This window comes from Diadema antillarum, unplaced genomic scaffold (genome assembly GCF_040938485.1).
Source record: "Diadema antillarum isolate AM-2024a unplaced genomic scaffold, OU_Dant_1.0 seq00002254_RagTag, whole genome shotgun sequence".
NCBI classification, from domain to species: Eukaryota; Metazoa; Echinodermata; class Echinoidea; order Diadematoida; family Diadematidae; genus Diadema; species Diadema antillarum.
In genome coordinates, this window is record NW_027272883.1 from 1,972 (window position 1) to 14,434 (window position 12,463).

The following is a 12,463-nucleotide window of genomic DNA, read 5'->3' on the forward strand; positions in this document are numbered from 1 at the left end:
AAGTTATCACATGCTTCATTTGTGAAGTGTTTTTTTTTTTTCTGGAAAATAATTGTAACTCAAATGTTGCATTCCCAAGTCCATACATAGAAAATATCACACCTGGGATTAAGTTTTAACAAAATAATCCAATGACAAACTTTATTGGCTTGTTCATCATTCAACAAAGCACATCATTCACTCGAATTTGTTTACAGACTCAATTGTAACCTTTGTTATATGTAATATAATTAGATATTTGCCAGTGTATGATGATCATTAAACTCGTTGCTCTCTCTCTCTCTCGCCGGCTATCCTGTCGATGCTTCCAGAGCAGTCGCAAACCAGTCGTATGGAAGCTAGTACAATACTCAGTGCCCGTCAGCCACGCTGAACCAAAGGCTGGCCAAAATCTCTCATGCAAATATGTATGTAGTTAAAAGAGTTTACAAGACACCAGACTTTTCCAGTGCAATGTCTTTTCCAATCAATAATATATTTCTTCAGGAGTATGAAAATCCACTCCAAAATAGGATCTCGTACATGTCTTTACATGCCTGCCTCATAGTATTTATGAGTGCATCAGACAGTTCAGAGATCAATTCAACCATATACACTCAAACATTTGTCAGTTCATTTTGACATAGTATAATATGCATGCAAGTGCTTATGATCAATATAATTTCTCTTCAATTTGACCTCTTTTTAATGTTTAGAATTTGAGGCAATACTGCTGCCAAAGATAAAGCTTTGATCTGTATCTGATCGACCCAGCAGTATAATTGCTTCATTTGGGATCGCCAAACATTTGTGACCCCCATTCAAATGTCTCATAGTTTGAGTGGAAATAATGCTCCACGCACATAATAATTACACTGAGCAGTTGACCATTCACTTGGTCAGACAAAGTCTCAACATTGACCAAGGGCAATAGCCATCCCAGTCACCCTCTAACTTTCTGGGTACAGGGCCTCGTTCAAGTTCTCTATGGGTACGAGAAGGTTGTGGTGTAGGGTGCATGTACTACCAAACCCGTCTTCAGGTGCAACTTCGTAAACCAGCATATCAGGGTTGAGCTGCTTTGTGATGACATATAAAGGGTTTGCATACCACCTATCAGCCAGCTTCTGCTTTCCCGTCAGTCCAACATTCCTAACGAGGATGCGATCGCCAGGCTTCACACCATTGGCTTGCACTTTCGCATCGTTGCGGACCTTGTTGGCACTGGCAGACTTGTTGGATGAGGCTGACGCAAGCTTATATGCCTGCGTAAGCTGATCATACCAACCGTTGACATACTTCACATGGTCAGTCCCAGTGAAATTGTCAGGGCTAGTGCCAAATCGCAGATCAACAGGCAGCCTAGCCTCCCTGCTTAACATAACAAAATATGGCAAGAAACCAGTACTGTCATTCTTTGAACAATTGTAAGCGTGTACAAGTGCACTTACATACTTGCTTCAGTTTGCCTTCTCCTCTTCCAGGGTCCCCAGCATGTCCAGTACCTGGTAGTGTTCTGTTGAAATGCTCAGGCTGAGGGTCTCCCTGGGGGTGGTAAGGAGTTGTCCTAGACTTCTTAATGCCAAGGAGCCTTGACAGCTTGTGAATCACCTTGCTTTCTAAGTCCCTACCTTGGTCAGAATGAAGGCGCTGGGGCAGACCATAATGCACAAAGTTCTCCCACAGGACCGTGGCAACAGTGACAGCACTCTAGTCCTTTGTGGGGAAGGCTTGTGCATATCGCGTGTCGTGATCCGTCACTTCCAAGATAGACTTCTTATTTGAACGGTCTGGTTCAAGGGGGAGAAAGTCCATGCAGACCAGTTCCAGGGGGCTGGTCGTGTGGATACTCACCATTGATGGCTTTGGAGGAGTCTTTCTTGCAACACAGCAAGGACAGTGCTTGACCCATTCCGTGATGTCAGCACTCATCTTTGGCCTGTAGAATCTATCTCTAGCCAACGCTATGGACTTCTCGATCCTAAGGTGATCAACACTGTCATGTATGCCCCCTCATTGCCTCGACACGGCGCTGGGCAGCCAATACTTACTGGTGATGGCGGTTGCCTAAGGAGTCAGTGAAAGTTCTGCAAAGCACTCCTTTGCACAGAACTAGCCTATCGAACTCACAGAGTATTAGGGCAGCCTCTTTTGAAAGACCGGTATTGGTATAGGACTGCGGCCTCTCATCACATTCAGCATAATCCCTAACAAGTTCCGAATGAGGGTCTGCCTCTTGAGCCTGTGCCCAGTCTACTACATTTAGGTCTGAGCCTTTTGCATACAAACCTGAGGTAGACTCTGCACTGGCACACAGGGTCTCAGCGTATGGCTTGCTTGTATGCAGAGAGTCGGCTGCTACATACCCGGTATTGTGACTGACAGAAGACCGAGTCATTGGACACTTTCTCACCTGAGCCTGACGTCTTGTCTTATGCAGCCTTGCCTCCAGATCACTGATCTTGCATTGCTGGTGATCCTCAAACTCCTTGATTGGATGTGATTTCCTTGACAGTGCATCTTCTTGAATGTTAGCCTTCCCTGGCTTGTAATGAATGGAGAAATCAAAACAGGAAAGTGCGGCGAGCCATATATGCCCTGTGGAATCGAGTTTCGTCGACATCAGGACATATGTTAATGGGTTATTATCAGTCATAACTCACATCTCTTTTGCTGCATACAACTCCTCGCCTAACCACATAATGCATAACTTCCTGCAGGCGAAAGAGATACTCGGAAGGGAACTCGCCTTCTGCCTGGACTGCCTGATGAAATCTGACAAACAGCTCATCATCTGTGTCGGTGTCACCAAAAGCTAGACCAAGAGCCCAGAAGTGGTCTGCAGAACAAACCTGGGGGTTCTCACACCTTAGGTGGGTAATGATACTCGATGCAGGTGGATGCAATGATTCACGAATGCGCTTGCGCCGTTCAGCATCATCCAGAGTCTGCCACTCCTCCATCTTGCTCTCAACGTGCTCTATCCAGATGGGGTAGCTATCCTCATCACGCTCTGCCGTCTTTTCACTGGGGAAGCATTGAAGTTTCCGAGACCCTGTGGTCAGCCCACACTGTGCTAGTGAAGCTGCTAAAACTGGAATGTCTTGATCAGGGAAGGAAAGGGATGGTTCACTGCTGCCAGGGGAAGGGGTTGGAAGGTTATTGTCGAGCCCACCGGAGGTGAGGGTAGACTAAAGCAAGGTTCCCACTTAGCCGAGTTGGAGTCTCGAGTTGTGCAAGCTGCGTGAGCTTGAACTCGCGTGAACTCATGTGAAATTTGTCAATTTTAATGAGCTGTGCATGAGTGATCTATGAATCAACATGAGTTTACTACGATAGCTGTACGAGTGGTCCGAGCGTGATACGAGTCACACCGATCTAGGTGTGAGTTATGATGACCTGTGTATGACTTGTGTAAAAGCTTATTACGGGCCCGTTACAAGCCCGTTATGAGTTCGCGCAATCCCTGCTGTTAGGTTTGGCCTCCAGTGGGGTCTTTTCTCCCATTTTCTTCTACTGGGACCTGGTCTTGTGGGTCTTGTTTAGAGGATTGGCCTTCTGACTGCCTCTGTAGCTCATCACGGATGATCTCTTCTGTTTCTACTGTCTCTTCCTGCTCTTCTACCTCTACTTCTACCATTGCTTGACTGATCTCCATTTCCTTCACCTGTTTTTTTCTTGGATTTCTTGAGCCGAGGCACGTTTTTTGTCTTAATTTTTACGTAATTCTAGAAATGTAATGGCAATGACCTATTTGTGCATGTGCGTTTAGGGTTAAATGAATGTCTTCTGTCTTGAAAACGCTGGAAAAATGTGAATAATTCCATATTAATAGCTCAGTGTAATGCACTTTGAATAAGCTAATACAAAACTCGTAAGTCGCAGGGCTCAATCTAAACTCGTGCTTAGCTCGAGGGCAATTCCCCCTTGCACATACTGGTAGTAGAGTCGTAGTGCTTGTATCGCGCTCTTCAAAACTCGAGCAGAACTCGCGTATATACTTGAAGGTGGCGAGTTACGAAGAGTTCATTGCGAACCTCGTACGAGTATTGACAGTTTGTTACGAGTAGTACGAGTATATTACGAGTGTAAACAAGTTCAGCACAAGTTACTTTGAGTTAGGGAAAATTTTGAACATGTTCAAAAATTTTGGAACCACTCGCGAGTTCACGGGGAGTTTTGCAGATTCACTACGAGTTACGCCGAGTCGTGCCGACTTGTCGCGAGTTATCCCGAGTTACATGAAGAGCTTTACGCGAGTTATTGCGTGTGCCCCTTTGAGGCAACTCGCCACAACTCGCCAAAGCTCGGCACTGTAACTTGGCTAAGTGGGTACCCTGCTTAAGGGATCGCCTGCGGCGTCTGTCCGTCCATCCGTCCGTCGTCCGTCCGTAACGCTACAAAAACTTGAATAACTCTCTGCTGAGGACTTCAATTTCAATCAAACTTGAAGGGAAGAGTGGTTATACATGTACAAAGTTACACATTTTACCAAACATGAAGGTCACCTCAAGGTCAAAGGTCACAGGCAGGGGTCAATAAACTTACATGGCCCAATGTTAAGTTTTTATGGCGCGTTTCGATTACGGCTCATAACTTTTGATCCCTATGTCTGTTTGTGACCAAACTTGGCTGGTAAATGTCCCTTGGGGAGTTGAAAGTCACCACAAGGTCAAAGGTCATAGGCAGGGACAATGAACTTCCAGGAGTTAGAAAAACTTAATTTTTTTCTATGCAAATTGGCGAGACAGATTTTGGCACTTGCCTAGTTAGTATAGTAGGGATGTCTTCAGACTGAACTTCCTACGTCCTGCTTTTCTCCATTCCCTCACTAAACCTCTCTCCCTCAGGTCCTTGACACTGACCCTAATTCGTCTGACTGGTTCTAAACCGTCCAACCGCACTACTCTGCACATTGTCTCCCCATCTACTGGGATGACAATCTGTGCTTGCAATCCTAACATAGCAACTGCATCTTCAAATTCACAGAGGAGCGATGTTTCCCCTGTATCGGAATCATCCCGTCTTTTAAATAGTAACACTTCAAGTAAAGTGGAATATAGCTCTGACATTGTCAGTGCAAACATCTCTGTTGGGACAGTTTTTACACCTCTTGCAAGAAGGAGGGCATTCTCTACTCTAATCTCCTTGAGTTTTATTACACCAACATAGTCTAACACCAGCAGGGGCATTTTGCAGGACTTGACCAGTTTCAATACCCATAGGCTAACAATTGGACATTGGCTACTGGGGCTAAAGGCTGGAGGGAGAATCCTAAGATGATTCATGGGGGTACTAAAACACTGATCAAGGGGTTGCTGGAAAACAGATGGGGTACGGATGTCAGAGGAGGGATGAATGGAGGGGGTGTCAATAACAGTGACCACTGGTCTTCCAAGGAAGCATGCAGGAATCTAGTCTGACGGCATTCTGGAGAAATCTTGGTATCCATCTAGGTGGCCTCTTGAGTTTCCACTTGGTTTGATGTGGTACTTAGAATGTTTACTCTGAGGCCATTTTTGGGCCTCTTAAGAGGGCCCTGGGGCCCAGGTGCAGTGGAAGGGACACAGTAGACGTCCATATCTGCATATGGGAGATTCCCCTCTGTGAACCCCACCACTAAGATATTGGTACCTCGTTTGTCTAGTAATCAAAACCCTCTACCCTCTGGCTTGCCAGGCTGTTGTGATCAACCAACATTTGTGCAACAATATATGTTGTTGTTCATTCTTTTTTTGTGCCTCCGCCATCGAAGAGGCCGGAGGCATTATGTTTTTGGGTCGTCCGTACGTACGTACGTCCCGTTTTGTTTTTGTCGATATCTCAAGAACCGTGTGGTGGTTTTACATCAAACTTGGTATGAGGGTATATCCTGGGGGGATAATACTTTGTTTGGATTTTAGGATCACGGGGTCAAAGGTCACAGGTTATTTTGTGAAAAAAAGGGTTGAAAATTCATGTTTTTCTCCATATCTCGCAAATGGTTCAAGGTATCTTCATGGAACTTAGTAAATGCTGTATATATGCTTGTTCCAATGGGCAGTGATTATCTAGGGAAGTTGGGGGTCATGGTTCAAAGGTCAGGGGTCAAAGGTCAAGGTCAACTCCTCAAAATATCTCTACTTTCCTTATATTTATGCAATACCGGAAGGTGTTTTTTTTTTTTTTTTTTAACTTGATTTATACATGTATTACCCAATATATATTCTGTGGGAAGTTTCTTGCCAAAAGGTCAAAGGTCAAAAAGTCAAAGGTCAAGTGAAAGTGCTGAATTGCACTTTTTCCTCCATATCTCAAAAGTAACTCAAGGTATCATCATGAAACTTACATATTTATGCATGTTCAACCTAACAGTGATTCTCTTCGGAACTGTGAGGTCAAAGGTCAAAGGCCAGGTTTAGATAATGCTATTTTCCCATTTGATACTGAAATTATACTTTTTCTCAATACCTTGACAATTACTTAATGCATAAACTTATAAAAGGGTCAAAAGTCAAGTAAAAATCATCAGTTCCCCAAATACCTGCACTCTGACATTTTAATCATTCATCCAATTGAACCTAGTTCTAGGAAAGTGAACATTCAGCACATTTGTGTCAAACCTGTCATTTTAATATTTTGCCAATTGTGTGAAACTGTCATCACACATTGTCAAGACATTGTACTATAGACCTATTACGAGAACCATGCATTATGACGGAGGCATATCAGTCGCCGTAGCGATATATCTGGTTTTTAATGTAAGAGTATGTGTACCAGTCTGCACTCTCCTTCAAATCATTGTTAGTTTAATTCTCAGTGACATCAGTAAAACAGTTTAAGTTATTTGCTCAGTTCGAGGATAGATCAAATTATCATGCTTATGGAAAATGTAGGTAAAATGTACAATGTAAATATATTTTCACTTTGTGCAAACGTTTATATTTTATAACTGTGTGGTGTGTGTCATTACTGTACATGTATTGACAGCTAATAAATGTGGAAGAGTGCACCTAAAGGGAAAGCAATGGAAATGAAGAGAGCCAATGCCCTTTTGACTGCATGCAATCACTTTCATCCAACACCAACACCCTGAAACATAATACTTTACATATTCAATGCACATGTATACATGACTCAATGATACAACATTGTAGATCTGCTCATTTGACTGTTTACTTATCCATTCACCATCCAGAATATAAACATTCTTTTATCCATTCATTTGTCTCCCTTGCCACCATTGTATACATTCATTCATTCATTCATCCATCCATCCATCCTTCAATCCATACTGCCTTTTCACTATTCAAAAACTCTTTCCTTCATTCATTAGTCACCTCATAACTATTTTTCATACTTCATCCATCCATCCATGCTATTCATCTGTACATTCATTCACCCTGCCTTCACAGAGACATCTGCTATGTAATCTAACAATATAGTCTTTTCATTTAACTGTCAAGCCATGCTATCCATCCCCCAATACATCAGTACATTTGTATTATATATTTATCCTCTATTAAACCATGAGTGACTATTATACGTGTATGGTGTACAGAACCTCTCGCTATCTTACTTTCAGTACACATTCACTGATGGTGCTGGGTAGCATACATGTATTCAGCAAAGCATGTCCAAACACCACTTGAGATGCTTAATGTCATGAAACCTTGTATAAAATCAATGCCACTTTAAAGGGGAATGACACCCAAATATACATGTACGTAGACTAGATTGAGTGAATACAGTTATATTAGTAGATCATATAAGTGAAATTTAAGAAAAATCCAATAATCTGTTCAAAAATTGAGTTTTTAAAGGTTCAGTGCCGCCATTGCTGGATGAGAAAACTAGAGCAGTTCACAACGTCTTGCAAGGACAACGACATCAAGAAAAATAAATAGCGAAATTTTATGCAATTATCTTCATATTTTCTTTATATCGTCCTGCAGTGACATCATGAACTGCTGTAGTCTTCTCATCCAGTGAAGGCAGCACCCAAAATTTGAAAATTCATAGATTTTGAACAGATTGTCCAATTTTCCTCAAACTTCACTGCTGTGTTCTACATTATTGCGGCATTCACTATATATATATATATATATATATATATATATATATATATATATACTTTGGCTGAACAGCTGCCTGCAGCTATTCTACAACCACTAAATTCTTTTTGGTTCTACTTCATCGCTTCTTTAAATATGAAAACAAAACTGAAAGGATAACGATAGTGGCAATTTAAGCAAATTTGTATTCTACTTTTTTTCAAACTGGCCCGAGGCATTGTTTGTGCTTCTTGCTGATGTAATTTCGCAACTCACCGATTAAGGAGGGAGGAAAAATATTCATCTTGAGAATAATTTGATACTGTCCCTCATACTTGGCATAACTTGGTTCATATTGAATTACAACAGCTATCTTCCAAGATTTTATCAAAATCGCTCACAGTAGGACTTTTGTTTTGATAACTACAGTACAAATTACATCAGAGAAACCGAGCGAATTTTGTTTTCCTGATCATTTTCATAAGTGTAAACTCTGAATGATAATCTTATGGTGGTGAACCAGCTCTCAGTGCCATAGTTACCTTCAAGTTTTGATCATTGAGGATAAATTTGATACTGCTAATTGTCGGAACGTAATGTAGTGGCAACTGATGCTACATACCCATCATGTAACGGCATTCATATTCTGATTTTTCACGTATATACAGTCAACCTTGCATAAGTCGACCTCACACAAGTTAAATCATTGCCTATGTTGAAGGTCTTTAAGAAAATCCTCTTCATAAAATTCTATTGATTTTAATCCCTCATAGGTCAAAGCTATTTCTTCAGTCCAAATAGATTTGACTTAAACAAAGTTGACTGTATACACATACCTGGTACATCCAGTGACAGCTTCATGTAGGTTCAAAAGATGGAACAGGATATTCTCATAAATCATGTTGCTTAAAACTGATGTGAAGTGAGCAATCAGACCATTCCATGCAGGGTTCAGTATAGTCAAGAAGGTCAAAGGTCAGGATCAACTTGTGAATTTGTGTCATGTACAAAGACACTTCTGATGCAAATTATTTTAAAATTAACATAATGAAATCTGAATCTGAATGAATGAATGAATAAACCCAATACAAGGCTGTACTATGATTTCACTGACAGACATGTGAGGCAGATCAGATTGAGGTCAGTTCTCATAATCAAATTTCATTGCATTTATATGCAATATCATATTGATACACAGCATTGAAAATACTGTAATGTTATGTGATAAACAAATGTAATGTAACAGAGTACAGTGCACTCCCGTTACAACGAACACGGTTATAACGAAATTTCGTTATAACGAAGTAAATCTTCTGGTCCCAAAATTATCACCATTAAAGTCTATGGCACAAAATTCGCTTATAACGAACACAGTTATAGCGAAATTTCCGTTATAACGAAGTCTTTTCCAAGTGCCACAGACAAAGAAAAACGAAAGAAATGTGCTCCATTATAACGAAATGAGAATTGCTTTCGAAAATACGTAGCGGAACTAGCATTTATAGCGTCTCTGCATGGGTGAACGCTTCACACCACTGTGTGTTCGCTCCTTGTGTCACGCTCAGTTTCTGAGGGGAACTTGCATTTATTATTGTAATACAGTTATCCCATCACATTTCACATCGCTTTCCAGTGTATGATGAGTATTCAGCAAACATAATATGATATATATACGTGGTTCCTTGTTTTTGTTATATATTGTATTTGTTTGGTTATAACGAAATTTCGTTATAACGAAAGAAAACTGCCGGTCCCGAGCATTTCGTTATAACGGGAGTGCACTGTAATTGGAAATTAAGATTAGGATACAATGCCATGAGGTCAGGACTTTGGTTTGACAGCCAAATCCTGATTTGCCATTCTTATACGAAACAGCCTGAATATTGTTCACAATTTTATCTACACAAATGGGGGTTCTCGGCTAGCCCGGCAAGTGACTGCGCCCATCCTGACCAAACCCTGTGTCACATTGTGGAGGACTGCCACCTGCGGAAGTTCGCAGGCGAGCTTGAAGAACTTGCTCAAGCAAGTGATGGCACAATGGGGTTAAGTTCATGATGCATTACAGCTCAGAGTACATGGAATAGATTTTACTGTATGTGTGGTGGTGTGTGGATGCTTGTTGAGGAATGGCATGATATTACAGTGTATTGCAGAATTTTTTCCATTGCATCAAATGAATATTTAAATGACAGGTCAATATCTAAGAGACAACTATGACTTTAATACTGAGACACCAGAGGCATTTCATAAACATGTAGAAATGACATTGCTGGTACACTATATGCACAAAGAGTCCTATCGGAACTTGCAAAATAGCGAGACTAATGTGCCCATCAACATGAAAGAGTTTCTGAATCAGAACATATAAAAGGAAATTCACCCCAAATATGCAAGTGGATTCAAGAAATGCAAAAATAGTAGTAGAACACATTAGTGGAGTTCATGGAAAATGGGACGATCCATTCAAATGTTACAGTTCATCATGTCAGCTGCAGAACAATAAAAAGAAATGTACAGAGAACTGCACATACAGTGCACTCCTATTATAATGAACAGGGTTGTGATGAAATTCTTATTACAGCAAAGTAAAAATTCAAGCCCCAAAATTACCATCTTATTCATATACAGTACTTGACGATTCAGCTTCAATGAAATTTTGATATAATGAAAGAGACCGCCGGTCCCGAGGACTTTGTTTAAATGGGAATGCACTATATATTTATATAAAATAGCATACATACTTATGATACAGGCCGGCAGTGCATGACAAAAGTTATAGTGCACATAAAATATAACGATTGCAAACGATAACCCACTATCGATTTGATATCGGTTTTTGCTCCCTCATTTTAATCATCGAGTACCGAATCCGCACCTTATCGACGCGATTGCGCCACAACCGCGATATGCTTTGCTCGATATTATCGTTATTCTCAATTCTCGCTGGCTATGCCGGCACAGCAACTTATCTGTGTGATCTATGTGGGACTAGACTTTCAGCGGTAGATTTAAACATGGAAGCTGAAATGAACAGGTTCGCTACTTTTACAGAGACTGATCTATATAAACAGTATCTTAGATAATAAGGACACAAAGGACGCCATCAAATACGCCCTACGAATTTTGGACTCCTACTGTTCTGAAAAAGGAATCAATCCGACGGATATTGAGCAAGTCAACCCAAGATTTGTGCCGCTTTCTCCGTACTTGTACATTCTACGCGGAAGTGCGCCGTGGAAATGGGCAGCGTGTGTACGGTATACATACGCTAAGCGCTCTTTGATCACGCTACGCTATGGACTTTTACTACGACATTTACAACACACTCTCGGAATCTACATGTGCAGCAATGGTGACTTCAATGATGCCTGGCACGATCCCTGATCCTACAAAACATCATCTAGTCCTGGTCCTGGGGGGTGTTTCATAAAGCTGTTCGTAACTTTACGAACAAGTTACGAGCGACTGGTGATCAGTTTTTATGTGCTATACTTATCAGAATTTCCGTAAGTCAGCACAAGAACTGATCACCAGTCGCTCGTAAGTTGTTTGTAACTTTATGAATAGCTTTATGAAACAGGGCCCTGGACCCACAGTGCAGTAAGTAGGGCGTCTAACGTGTTACTGTTACTCTTAGATCCATAATGGTAGACCTACACTGTATTGTAGGGTCAAGTGTTAACTAACGTTAGCTCTGTCGCTCGTAAGTGACGTAGATCTAGTGTAGAAAACGTTAGGCCAGGGCCCCTTGACCTAACCTGTCGTAGGGCCTAGAAAGCGTTAGATAACCACGTAGACCCTAGACTCTATAGTTGAATTTAGATCTTCAGGATTTTGTCTACGCAGGTTCAAAGAAACTGGTATTATTGCTTGTCTAGACACGTGTAGAGTCTTAAATGATCTAGGCTTTCGTATTTTCTCAGTTTATCTTGCCTGGGTATGTATGCTATTTTATATAACACATAGTGCATGACATCTTATTGCACTATAACAAGTACCAAGCACCTCCAAATTCTGAATTTGCCCTCAGGCAATTATATTCAATTCGGCCTGCGGCCTCATTGAATATAACGAGCCTTCGGGGCAAATTCAGAATTTGTCGGTGCTTATATTGTTATAGTGCATTCAGCTTCATGCACTATATAAATAATAATCTTAATTTTTCTAGCATGATGAAAGAGCACTTGCATCCCTCAGAAGGCAGGGGGTATGATACAATGTATTGCCCCTAGACACATGCTACTAAATGCAAGTCGAAGGAATGAGCACTTTTCATATGAAAATTAAATCTTGTGAAAGTATCTCATTACTTTTTCTATATCATTCCACTACACTGAAATCAACTGCTGTCATGTTCTTATAGAGTGATGACAACATGCTTTCACCAAAATTTAAAAAGTTCTTAACTCTTTGAATGGATTGCCCATTTTTCCTCAAAGGTCACTGAT